This window comes from Arachis hypogaea, chromosome 7, assembly GCF_003086295.3.
Source record: "Arachis hypogaea cultivar Tifrunner chromosome 7, arahy.Tifrunner.gnm2.J5K5, whole genome shotgun sequence".
Lineage (NCBI taxonomy): Eukaryota > Viridiplantae > Streptophyta > Magnoliopsida > Fabales > Fabaceae > Arachis > Arachis hypogaea.
The window spans coordinates 35,483,610-35,495,397 of NC_092042.1; the positions used below are offsets into that span (position 1 = coordinate 35,483,610).

At 37.6% G+C, this 11,788-nt stretch overlaps 1 long non-coding RNA gene and 2 other non-coding genes across 3 annotated transcripts in view; 2 read left to right on the forward strand and 1 right to left on the reverse strand.

Annotated features, from left to right (window-relative positions):
* Positions 1 to 8,162: 8,162 nt before the first annotated feature.
* On the reverse strand, positions 8,163 to 8,460 carry LOC114924276 (uncharacterized). Its single transcript, XR_003811284.2, has 2 exons — positions 8,310 to 8,460; positions 8,163 to 8,260 (listed from the first exon to the last, which is right to left on the reverse strand). It is a non-coding gene; the product is annotated as an uncharacterized lncRNA (long non-coding RNA).
* A 3,144-nt stretch (positions 8,461 to 11,604) lies between these two features.
* TRNAF-GAA (transfer RNA phenylalanine (anticodon GAA)) lies at positions 11,605 to 11,677 on the forward strand. The gene has a single exon. It is a non-coding gene; the product is annotated as a tRNA-Phe (tRNA).
* Positions 11,678 to 11,784: 107 nt separating this feature from the next.
* Positions 11,785 to 11,788, forward strand: part of TRNAN-GUU (transfer RNA asparagine (anticodon GUU)) — a 72-nt gene continuing 68 nt past the window's right edge. Inside the window, exon 1 of the tRNA in view lies at positions 11,785 to 11,788. This exon is cut by the window's right edge and continues 68 nt beyond it. This is a non-coding gene — a tRNA (tRNA-Asn).

The window sequence follows — 11,788 nt, forward strand, 5'->3', positions numbered from 1 at the left end:
TCTTGTAGGAACCAGTTCATTTTTTTCATTATGAACCACTGTCATGCCACCCTTCTTAGGGACAACTTGGTCAGGGCTTACCTAGGGGCTATCAGAAATAGGATAAATAATTCCAGCCTCTAGTAATTTAGTGACCTCCTTCTGCACCACCTCCTTCATGGCTGGATTCAGCCGCCTCTGTGGTTGAACCACTGGCTTAGCATCACCCTCCAATAGGATCTTGTGCATGCATCTAGCTGGGCTAATGCCCTTAAGATCACTGATGGACCACCCAAGAGCTATCTTGTGTATCCTTAGCACTTGAATTAGTGCTTCCTCTTCCTGTGGCTCTAAGGTAGAGCTTATGATTACAGGAAAGGTATCACCTTCTCCCATAAATGCATATTTCAGGGATGGTGGTAATGGTTTGAGCTCGGGTTTGGGAGGTTTCTCCTCTTCCTGAGGGATTTTCAGATGTTCTATTATTCTCTCTGGTTCCTCCAGATCAGGCTGAGCATCTTTAAAGATATCCTCTAGCTCTGATTCGAGACTCTTAGTCATATTGACCTCTTTTACCAGAGAGTCAATAATATCAATGCTCATGCAGTCATTTGGGGTGTCTGGATGCTGCATATCTTTGACAATATTCAACTTAAACTTGTCCTCATTGACTCTCAGGGTCACTTTCCCTTTTTGGACGTCAATGAGGGTTCGTCCAGTTGCTAGGAAAGGTCTTCCTAGAATGAGAGTTGCACTCTTGTGCTCCTCCATTTCCAGCACCACAAAGTCAGTGGGAAAGGCAAATGGCCCAACCTTGACAATCATGTCTTCAATCATGCCTGATGGGTATTTAATGGAGCCATCAGCAAGTTGGAGACATATCTGGGTTGGTTTGACTTCTTCAGTCAAACCAAGTTTCCTGATAGTAGATGCAGGTATTAGGTTGATACTTGCCCCAAGATCACATAAAGCTTGCATGGTACAAGTACTCTCTAATGTGCATGGTATCATAAAGCTTTCGGGATCTTTAAGCTTTTCTGATAAGCTTTTCAGAATGACTGCACTGCATTCTTCAGTGAGGTAAATTTTTTTTAAGTTTCTCTCCAATCCTTCTTATGACTTAAGATCTCTTTCATGAACTTAGCATAAGAGGGTATTTGCTCAAGTGCCTCTGCAAACGGAATCTTTATTTCAAGAGTTCTGAGATAGTGTGCAAAGCGGGCAAATTGCTTATCCAGTTCCGCTTGGTGGAGTTTCTGAGGATAAGGCATTTTGGCTTTGAATTCCTCAACCTTAGTTGCTGCAGGTTTATTGCCTACAGATGTGGGTTGAGAAGCCTTTTTAGAGGGGTTGCTATCAGCACTTGTATGTGTCTGATCCCCCACTGGCGTTTGAACGCCAGGGGTGGAAGTTGGAGTGGCGTTAGACGCCAATCCTTACCTGTTTCTAGCGTCTGAACGCCAGAACTGAGCTTTCTTTGGGTGTTCAATGCCAACTTCTTGCCTGTTTTTGGCGTTTGAACACCAGAACTGAACATGGGTTGGGCATTTAATGCCAGCCCTTCACCCCTTTCTGGCGTTTGAACGCCAGAATTGTTCCTCTCTGGGCTCTTACTGTCCTCAGAGGGATTTTGGGTAGCAGTTTGTTCATTCCTTGGCTTTCTGCTGCCTTGAAGTGAGGTATGTAATGTCTTCCCACTTCTTAATTGAACTGCTTAGCGCTCTTCTGTTATCTATTTTGATAACTGCTGTTCTGTTTGCTTCAACTGCACTTTCATATTCATATTAGCCATTCTTGTGTCTTGTAGTATCTCCTTGAATTCGGCTAGCTATTTTGTTAGAAAATCTAATTGCTGATTGAATTCAGTAACTTGTTCTGCAGGATTGAGTTTAGCAGTTACTATTTTATCATCTTCTTTCATGGAAGGTTCACTGCTTAGGTACAGATGCTGATTTCTGGCAACTGTATCAATGAGCTCTTGAACTTCTTCAATTGTCTTTCTCATGTGGATAGATCCACCAGCTGAGTGGTCTAGAGAAATCTGAGCTTTCTCTGTAAGCCCATAATAGAAGATGTCTAACTACACCCACTCTGAAAACATTTCAGAGGGGCATTTTCTTAGCATCTCTCTGTATCTCTCCTAGGTATCATAAAGAGATTCATTATCTCCTTGTTTAAAGCCTTAGATGTTCAGCCTTAGCTGTGTCATCCGTTTTAGAGGGAAATATTGATTCAGGAATTTTTCTGACAGCTGTTTCCATGTCCTTATGCTAGCCTTAGGTTGGTTATTTAACCACCTCTTAGCTTGGTCTTTTACAGCAAATGGAAATAGTAACAATCTGTAGACATCCTGATCTACCTCCTTATCATGTACTGTATCAGCAATTTGTAAAAACTGTACCAGAAACTCTGTAGGTTCTTCCTGTGGAAGACCGGAATACTGGCAACTTTGCTGCTCCATGATAATGAGCTGAGGATTCAGCTCAAAGCTACTAACTCCGATGGAGGGTATACAGATACTACTCCCATATGAAGCAGTAGTGGGGTTAGCATATGACCCCAGAGTCCTTCTGGACTGTTTATTTCCACTTAGGTCCATGATGGAGAAAGGGAGATGATGTGGATTTATTTTATTTATTTTATTATATAAGAAAAATAATTTTCGAAATAATAAAATGAGATAAAATAAAAACTAAAATAAAAAATTAAAAATAAAAATAAAAAAAATTGAAAAATATTTTATGAAGATTTTCGAAAAAGTGAGGAGAGAGAAAGTGGTTAGGATATTTTTGAAAAAATGTGATTTTTTTAAAAAAAATCTTAAAAGGATAAGATTTTGAAAAATTTTGAAATTGAAATTTGAATTTTTATGAAAAGTTTCGAAAAAATTGTTTAAAAATAGTTAGAGAAAATAATTTTTTATTTTTTAATTTTATTATGAAAGAGAAAAACACACAAAAGACACAAGACTTAAAATTTTTAAATCCAATACTCCTTGTTTTTGAAAATTTTAGAGGGAAAACACCAAGGCATACCAAACTTAAAAATTTTAAGATCAAAACACAAAGAAGACTCAAGAACACCTTGAAGACTCACAAGAACAACAAGAACAAAAGAAAGAACACCAAACTTAAAATTTTTAGAAAACCAAAAATAAATTTTAAAAAATTAAAGAAAATTAACAAGAGAACACCAAACTTAAAGTTTGGCACAAGATTTGATCAAAGAAAAATTATTTTTGAAAAAATTTTTAAAAGGAAGATACCCAATTGCCAAGAACATAAGCCAACGCTCTAACCAACTGAGCTATAAATTTAACGTGTTTTAAAAAGGTATTTAATAAATAAATTTTTTTTTGAAAACTAAAAATTTGAAAATGCACAAGAAAAACAAGAAAAGACACAAAACAAGACAAACCAAAGATCAAACAAGAAAAATTGACAAGAACAATTTGAAGATTAAGGAAGAACAAAGAACATGCAATTCGAAAATTGAAAGACAAAGAAAAGCATGCAATTGACACCAAACTTAAAACATGACACTAAACTCACACAAAAGACTCCAAGAAAAATTAAAAACTAATATAGAAAAATAATATTTTTGAAAAATTTTTAAAAGGAATAATAGAAGATGCAATCCTAGTGACTCTAAACAAAAAAAGACAATTTTTTCCTAATCTAAGTAACAAGATAAACTGTCAGTTGTTCAAACTCGAACAATCCCTGGCAACGGCGCCAAAAACTTGGTGCACAAAAATTACACTCACACTATGTAATTCCGCACAACTAACCAGCAAGTGCATTGGGTCGTCCAAGTAATACCTTACGTGAGTAAGGGTCGAATCCCACGGAGATTGTTGGCTTGAAGCAAGCTATGGTTATTTTATTATTCATAGTCAGGATACCAATAGGGTTCTTTAGTTTCAATTGTAAAAAGTGAAAGAGTATAAAATAAGTAATTATTACGCAGTAATGGAGAATGTGTTGGAGTTTTGGAGATGCTTTGTCTTCTGAATCTTTGCTTTCCCCCTGTCTTCTTCTTCACGCACGCAAGGTTCCTCCTATGGCAAGCTGTGTGTTGGTGGATCACCGTTGTCAATGGCTACCATCCGTCCTCTCAGTAAAAATGGTCCAAATGCGCTGTCACTGCACGGCTAATCATCTGTCGGTTCTTGATCATGTCGGAATAGGATCCATTGATCCCTTTACGTCTGTCACCACGCCCAACACTCACCAGTTTGAAGCTCGTCACAGTCATCCAATCCCTGAATTCTACTCAGAATACCACAGACAAGGTTTAGACTTTCCGGATTCTCAAGGATGCTGCCAATGGATTCTAGCTTATACCACGAAGATTCTGATTAAGGAATCCAAGAGATATTCATTCAATCGAAGGTAGAACGGAGGTGGTTGTCAGGCACGCATTCATAGATTGAGAATAGTGATGAGTGTCACAGATCATCACCTTCATCATGGTTAAGTACGAATGAACATCTTAAAGAGAAACAAGCGTGTTTGAATAGAAAACAGAAATAATTGCATTAATTCATCGAGACGCTGCAGAGCTCCTCACCCCCAACAATGGAGTTTAGAGACTCATGCCATCAAAGAGTACAAAGTTCAGATCTAAAAATGTCATGACATACAAAATAAGTCTCTAAAAGTTTTCTAAATACTAAACTAGTAACCTAGGTTTACAGAAAATGAGTAAACTAAGATAGATAGTGCATAAATCCACTTATGGGGCCCACCTGGTGTGTGCTGGGGCTGAGACTTGAGCTTCTCATGTGCCTGGGATGATTCTGGAGTTAACGTCAGGTTGTAACCTGTTTCTGGCATTTAACTCCAACTTGTAACCTGTTTCTGGCGTTCAATGCCAGAATGCAACATAGAACTGGCATTAAACGCCAGTTTATGTCATTTATCTTCGTGAAAAGTATGGACTATTATATATTGCTGGAAAGCCCTGGATGTCTAATTTCCAACCCAATTAAGAGCGCGCCAATTGGACTCCTGTAGCTCCAAAAAATTCATTCCGAGTGCAAGGAGGTCAGAATCTAACAGCATCAGCAGTCCTTTTTCAGCCTGAATCAGATTTTTGCTCAGCTCCCTCAATTTCAGCCAGAAAATACCTGAAATTATTGAAAAACACACAAACTCATAATAAAGTCCAGAAATATGAATTTTGCCTAAAAACTAATAAAAATATACTAAAAACTAACTAAAACACACTAAAATCTACATGAAATTACCCCCAAAAAGCGTATAAAATATCCGCTCAATAGCAACCCAATCATATTTATCTATATTAATTTATTTTCCATTGTTATTTCATATTTGCTTTAGGTTGATGATCATGTTGAGTCACAAAAATAACTACAAAATTAAGGAAAAATAAAAAATAGCATAAAAAATAGCACACGTTGGAGGACGAGCTAACGCCAGTAAGGCTAGCAAATTGGGCATTTAACGCCCAGTCTGGCACCATTCTGGGCGTTAAATGCCAGAACTGGCAGCCAGACTGGCGTTTAATGCCAGAAAAGGGTGTCTAATGTCTGGCTACCGTTAAACGCCAATAAAGGTAGTAGAATGGGCGTTTAACGCCCAGTCTGGCAGCATTTTGGGCGTTAAACGCCAGAACTGGCAGCTAGACTAGCGTTTAATGCAAGAAAAGGGCAGCAGACTGGCGTTTAACGCCAGAAATGCCACACAGAGGGTGTTTAAATGCCAAAAAGGTGTAGGGATGAGATATCCTTGACAGCTCAGGATCTGTGGACCCCACAGGATCCCTACCTACCCCAACTCATTCTCACTCCTCTTCATACCTTTCCATAGCACCGTTCCCCAGACTCCATTCACCTATCAAATCCTACCCTATTCCCCAGTATCCTTTCACCACTCACATCCATTCACTATTTCCCATCATAAAAACCCACCTACCTCACCATTCAAATTCAAACCATTTCCCTCCCAAACCCACCCAATTCCACACGGACCCCCTCTCTCCCCTTCCCTATAAATACCCCTCCTTACCACCTTCACTTTCACACTTCACAAACACTTCTTCCCCCTTGGCCGAATTCACCACACACCTCCATCTCCTCCATTTCTTCTTCTCTTCTCCTCCTTTCTTTCTTTTTTTGCTCGAGGACGAGCAAACCTTTTAAGTTTGGTGTGAAAAAAGCATTGCTTTTTGTTTTTTCATAACCATTAATGGCACCTAAGGCCGGAGAAACCTCTAGAAAGGGGAAAGGGGAGGCAATTGCTTCCACCTCCGAGTCATGGGAGATGGAGAGATTCATCTCAAAGGTCCATGGAGATCACTTCCATGAAGTTGTAGCCAAGAAAAAGGTGATCCCCGAGGTCCCCTTCAAGCTCAAAAAGAGCGAATATCCGGAGATCCGACAAGAGATTCAGAGAAGAAGTTGGGAAGCTCTAACCAACCCCATCCAGTAAGTCAAAATCTTAATGGTTCAAGAGTTCTATGCGAATGCATAGATCACTAAGAACCATGATCAAAGTATGAACCCAAACCCAAAGAATTGGCTCACAATGACTCAGGAGAAATACTTAGATTTCAGTCTGGAAAATGTGAGGTTGGCATTCAACTTGCCAATGATGCAAGGAAATCTCCATCCTTTCACAAGAAGGGTCAACTTTGATCAAAGGTTGGACCAAATTCTCATGGACATCTATGTGGAAGGAACCCAATGGAAGAGAGACTCCAAAGGCAAGCCGGTTCAACTGAGAAGGCTTGACCTCAAACCCATGGCTTGAGGATGGTTAGAGTTCATCCAACACTCCATCATTCTTACTAGCAACTGGTCCGAAGTAACTGTGGATTGGGCCATCATGATCCATAGTATCATGATTGGAGAGGAAGTGGAAGTTCATGAGATCATACCTCTATAACTATACAAGGTGGCTGACAAGCCCTCCACTTTGGCAAGATTAGCCTTCCCTCATCTTATCTGTCACCTATACAATTTAGCTGGAATTGTCATAGAGAAACACATCCTCATTGAAGAGGATAAGTCCATCACTAAAAAGAGGATGGAGCAAACAAGAGAGCCCACTCATGGACCTCAACAAGAGCATGAGGAAGCCCCTCATCAACAAATCCCTGAGATGCCTCAAGGGATGCATTTTCCTCTACACAACTATTGGGAGCAACTCAACACCTCTTTAGGAGATTTGAGTTCCAACATGGAGCAACTAAGGATGAGCACCAAGAGCACTCCATTATCCTCCATGAAATTAGAGAGGACCAAAGAGCCATGAGGGAGGAGCAACAAAGACAAGGAAGAGACATTGAGGAGCTCAAGCACTCCATAGGATCTTCAAGAGGAAGAACTAGCCGCCGTCACTAAGGTGGACCCGTTCTTTAATTTTCTTGTTCTTATTTTTCTGTTTTTCGATTTTTATGCTCTATGTTTTGTCTATGTTTGTGTCTTTATTACATGATCATTAGTGTCTAGTGTATATGCCTTGAAGTTATGAATGTCCCATAAATCCTTCACCTTTCTTAAATGAAAAATGTTTCTAATTGCAAAAGAACAAGTAGTACATGAATTTCGAATTCTATCTTGAAATTAGTTTAATTATTTTGATGTGGTGGCAATACTTTTTGTTTTCTGAATGAATGCTTGAAAAATGCACATTTTTAATAGTGATGTTTATGAATGTTAAAATTGTTGACTCTTGAAAGAATGATGAAAAAAGGAGAAATGTTGTTGATAATCTGAAAAATCATAAAATTGATTCTTGAAGCAAGAAAAAGCAGTGAAAATACAAAGCTTGTGAAAAAAAATTGGTGAAAAAAAGAAAAAACAAAGCAAGCAGAAAAAGCCAGTAACCCTTTAAACCAAAAGGCAAGGGTACAAAGGATCCAAGGCTTGGAGCATTAATGGATATGAGGGCCCAAAGGAATAAAATCCGGGGCTAAGCGGCTAAATCAAGTGAAAAACTAATAAGTAACTAGAAAGATAATAAGATCACTATTTTAGTAAATGATGCCGAGAAGAGTAGTGACATTGATCCAGAAGAAGCTAAACAAACTCTTGAAATAGCAGAAGCTAACTTGAGTTAGAAAATGAACGTTATAATTGTCTCTAATCTAATAAACAGGTATGAAAGCTATAATTGTAAACCAGGATGAAATCTATGGAAGCATTGGTTTATACATTCCTCTTAGTCTCGACTTTAGGAATAATTTTTTTTGCTATCTTTTTTAGAGAACCCCCTAAAGTTCCAACTAAAAAGACGAAATGATTTTTCATTATCTCGATTGAAGTAATGAGCCCCAATATTGGTATATTGGGAGCTCATTACTTCAACTAGTCTCCGTGTTCTTCGAATGGATCTCTTAGTTGTTGAGAGGGTTGCCCAAAAGCAGTATATAAAGCATACCCAGTAAAACTTACAAGTAAACCAGATATAGAGATAGCAACTAGGGTTGCTGTTTCCATTTTTCTCAAATTTCAAGACCACAATGAATTTATAGGATAAAATCCTATATTTACAGTGAAATGGTATACAAAGTCAACAGATCTCAATGAATAAAAAATAGGATTTATGGCTACACAAACAGTTGAGAGTAGTTCTAGATCTGGTCCAAGACGAACTACTGTAGGGGCTTTATTGAAACCGTTGAATTCAGAATATGGTAAAGTAGCTCCGGGGTGGGGAACTACTCCTTTAATGGGTGTTGCAATGGCTTTATTTGCTATATTTCTATCTATTATTTTAGAAATTTATAATTCGTCCATTTTACTGGACGGAATTTCTATGAATTAGATTCATAAGAATCGACTAACTATCTTTTTTATTTATATATTTTTTTAAATAACAGGGGTAAATTTACCCATTTTGGTTTTTTATTTCTAGGCCAGTTCATTTTGAATTTGGTAGTTTGACCGTGGAATTTCGTTCTTTCTTTATTTCCGGAATATGAGTGTGTGACTTGTTCTAATTGATCTTATTGCAAATACAAAACAAAAATAAAGGATCTGTCATCTTGATAGAGATGGTTTATGAAAATGGTATGATTCTTAATAAATATTCTTTTTTCTTTTTAGGGCTTATGGGTAGTTGGTCAGATCTAGTAGGGATTGTACATGGACGGTAGTTGGAGTCGGCGGCTCTCCTAGGGTTTCCTCATCTGGGATCCTGGGGAAGAGGATCAAGTTGGCCCTTGCGAATAGCTTGATGCACTATCTCCCTTCAACCCTTTGAACGAAATGCGGCAAAAGGAAAGAAAATCCATGGACCGACCCCATCGTCTCCACCCCGTAGGAACTACGAGATCACCCCAAGGACGCCTTCGGCATCCAGGGGTCGCGGACCGACCATAGAACCCTGTTCAAAAAGCGGAACGCATTAGCTATCCGCTCTCAAGTTGGGCAGTAAGGGTCGGAGAAGGGCAATTCTTATAAAAGTAAACTCATAATTCCTTTATATGGATCAAATATAAAGGAATATTTGATCCATATAAAACAAATATTAAAAATAGAAAACTATTATATTAACACGAAACAATTCAATAAATTCTATTAGAACATCAAACAAGTTTTACAAGAAGAGGGCCAAAATTTATATAATGGGTCTATATACCCAAATTGCATGAGCAATAGGTCTTACATGTAAAGGATCCTGTACCCATGTCTCAAAATTTCCCTGCCAAGCTACATGAAATAGATTCCCGGAAGTCCACAAAAAAATTATTGCTAATTGTCCGAAATGCGAAGCAAAAATATTTTGATAAAGACGTTCCTCAGTAATATCATCATAACTCTCGAAGTCATGTGTGGTAGCAATACCAAACCAAATACGACGAGTAGTGGGGTCCTGAGCTAAACCTTGGCTAAACCTTGGAAATCTTAATGCCATAATGCTTTTCAAATCCTCCTAGCCATTATCCTACTGCAATAATTCTTGCTAAGAAGAATGCCCATGTTGTGGCAATTCCACCCAGAAGGTAATGGGTTACTCCTACAGCACGTCCCTGTACAATACTCAAGGCTCTAGGCTGAGTAGCAGGAGCAACTTTTAATTTATTATGAGCCCAAACGATGGATTCAATAAGTTCTTGCCAATAACCACGCCCAACCAGCAAGAACATTATTGACAAATGGTTCCAAAAAATCAATAATATGAATAGTATCTTCCATATAGCTTTGTCTTTATTTGTTTCTTTTGATTTTTTATTTTTTCGAAAACTGAGAAGGTTGATTCAAGAAAAAAGAAATAATATATATATATATATATATATATATATAATTTGAAATATGTATTTTATAATATATTCTAGTTGGCATCTTCTGCCAGATAGCCGCCAAAAAGCACAAGCCCGAAAACACAATATGTGCTCCAGCCACACCTTCATAACTCCAAATAGGATTCGGCGTAGTACCTCCTGTGATACTCCAACCGCCCCACAAATTGGTTATTCCTAAACGAGTCATGAAGGGTATAACAAACATACCCTGTCTCCACATTAGGTCAAGAACAGGATCAGAGGGATCAAAAACTGCTAATTCATATAGTGCCATCGAACCGGCCCAACCAGCAACCAGAGCCGTATGCATTATACGGACAGAAAGTAAGCGGCCGGGATCATTTAATACAACAGTATGAACACGATACCAAGGCAAACCCATGAGAATACCCCTCTTTTTTTTCAGCAAAAAATAGACACTATGTAACTTTATTGCACTAGAAAAAAGATACTAAAAAATATACTATGGAACCCCCTTTGCAGTCAATTATATCTGGTAAAGGATTTATATTTGTTCTAGGTTTTTAGGAAAAATGGAACAATTCTATTCAGTAGGAACAAAAAGAAGTGGATCTATTTTATTCTATATCCGATAAATAACAATACGCAATGGTGGTGTGGGAGGACGTTGACCAAATGAATAGAAAAAGGGATAGTTATTACAAACAGGTTCTTTGAATGATAAAAAAAGATATGTTTGCATTCACGAATAAAAACACTCATATAGGAGCAACCTCCCCTTTTTTTATTTATCATTTATAAATACAATATGATAAAATAAAGAAAAATCAATTTTTAGACAATAAACCTTTACGTTTCCACATCAAAGTTACATATATTACTTCATTTTTGTTTTCCATTTTATGCCTATTGGTGTTCCAAAAGTTCCCTTTCGAAGTCCTGGAGAGGAAGATGCATCTTGGGTTGACATATAGTGCGACTTGTCAGATATATATGGGTTATATGGGATTTCCCAGTTTTCTCCACCGATTGAGGTATCCTCTCTTTCACCCCAAAAAATATTGATTGAATCGTCATAAATCTGGAGCATGAAGTGTAATGAAGTTCAATTAGATCGATCTTTTAGTTTTTTAGGGGGTATCCAAATTAGAGTTTTTCTTTCTTTTTCTCATCACAATCAACAATCATAAGTATTTGTTTGGAATATGTATTGGAATACATTGGAATCTATTTGGACTATGGAATGAGAATAATATATTCTTATATATATATGCTAATAATAATAATATATATTCTAATTAGAATTTTTTTGTCTTGTTTTTAGTTGATATGGAGTGATTGACATATATTTAAGTAATCTAATAAGATTAATATGATGCCTAAAGAGAGGTCGGGATAGCTCAGCTGGTAGAGCAGAGGACTGAAAATCCTCGTGTCACCAGTTCAAATCTGGTTCCTGGCACATGATGAATTTGTATGAGTATCTTTTATCCATAATCTATATTCATTAAAATGAAATAGGAATATGGATTGTGAATAATAGATACGTATTCTTTTTTATCCCGTTGTTCCT